The sequence below is a fragment of the Trachymyrmex cornetzi genome, unplaced genomic scaffold (genome assembly GCF_001594075.2).
Source record: "Trachymyrmex cornetzi isolate Tcor2-1 unplaced genomic scaffold, Tcor1.1 scaffold363, whole genome shotgun sequence".
NCBI lineage: Eukaryota > Metazoa > Arthropoda > Insecta > Hymenoptera > Formicidae > Trachymyrmex > Trachymyrmex cornetzi.
Genome location: NW_017298354.1, coordinates 344,087 through 345,720, shown reverse-complemented (window position 1 = coordinate 345,720; position 1,634 = coordinate 344,087). Strand labels below are relative to the sequence as shown.

At 28.0% G+C, this 1,634-nt stretch overlaps 1 protein-coding gene across 1 annotated transcript in view; it reads right to left on the bottom strand.

Moving 5' to 3' along the window:
- Positions 1-1,632, bottom strand: part of kar (monocarboxylate transporter 10-like protein kar) — a 35,310-nt gene extending 33,678 nt beyond the window's left edge. The window contains exon 1 of the mRNA XM_018511240.1: positions 1,572-1,632. The gene's annotated coding sequence lies outside the window, so the exon portion shown is untranslated. The remainder of the gene's footprint in view (positions 1-1,571) is intronic.
- Positions 1,633-1,634: the final 2 nt, after the last annotated feature.

The following is a 1,634-nucleotide window of genomic DNA, read 5'->3' as shown; positions in this document are numbered from 1 at the left end:
AAATAAGTCAGAAGTGTAGTTATTTAAAATAATGAATACTACTCGTATAAATAACTCTTTTAATTTTTTATTTAAACTATATACTTTAATTTTCGTCGCTTTTACAATTATATAAACATTTTTTAATGGTTTTTACGTATATCTTGACATCTTTAGAAAGTATTTGTAAAGTTGTATATTTATAACAAATTAAATATAAACTGTTATAACTAAATATAATTAACTAAATGGGAAGTATGTACTTTTTCATACAAAAATGTAAAACTCTGAAACAAAAAATTTAAAGGAAAAGTATGTTTCAATACCTTAAAGTTGATATTTTTGTTTCAGTGTTTTACATTTTTGTATGAAAAAATACATACTTTCATTTTGTTAACTTTATTTAGTTATAACAATTTATTATAAATTTATATAATTTGTTATAAATATACATCTTTACAAATATTTTCTAAAGATACACGTAAGAACCATTAAAAAATTTTTATATACTCGTAAAAGCGACGAAAATTAAAGTATACAATTTAAATAAAAAATTAAAAGAATTATTTATACAAGTAGTATTCATTATTTTAAATAACTACACTTCTGACTTATTTCTTATTTAATATTTTATATAAAATTCCGGAAACTTTTTCATATTTTTTATTTTAAACAAGTCGTATCTGCTTTTTACCAATTTCTACGATTTTGTATTTTAATTATGTTTCTGAAACTTATTTTATGTTTTTTATTTTTAATAATTCGTATGTTATTTTATCGAGCCATGATCGGCATTATACGTAAGTTTAAAGAATTTCTGAAACACAGATAATTTGCGATATAACAGTAGTGTCTTAAATTAATTTATTATCTGAAAAATTAAATAATGATTAACAAGATATTTAGTACTTTTAGCCAAAGCTGTAATTAGCACAAATTATTTTACGATATTATGGAAATGTGCATGTATCTTTAAGGAACATATATAGAATATTCTATCAACCTTTATTTAAATATGAATCATTAAAAGAAATAATAAATTGAGACATAATGTTGTAATATCAAAAATACTCCACGCGAATAATTATTAATTACGTTTAAAAGAACCATGCAAGTAATATAGTATTGAACAAGTGCCAGAGATGCCAAAAGCAAAGCGCGAAATGTATTACGATAATATGTACGAACAATTGAATAAAGTTTATGTAAAAAAACCACGCTAGTAAAAACTTCTCGGCTTTTGACATCACATTGTATAATTACCCGTAGCTCGGCAACGATAGCGAACGTTCATCGACAAGATGGTGAGAAAATTCAACTGCCACACGCATTGTTTTACGCACGATCAATTCCGCATCGTTGTCCCGAACATGCATCGCAGACACTTGTGGCACTAGCGCGTTTGAATTGACGAAATTGACGACAAAAGACGCTATACGTTTGCGCGAGCAGCCATGCTACGAGTCGCGTGAAACCCGTAAAACAGCGTCACAACGCGCGGAATTTTCGCGGAATAGACTGTATGACTACTGCCTAAAATACGATCCCGAATGCCAAGACGGCGCATAATGAGTTAAAAATGGAATGCGTACCTCGCAAATCCGATCCAATTACTCAGCCTTGCCTTTGTGTCCGAAAAGTGACGACGGAAAGTT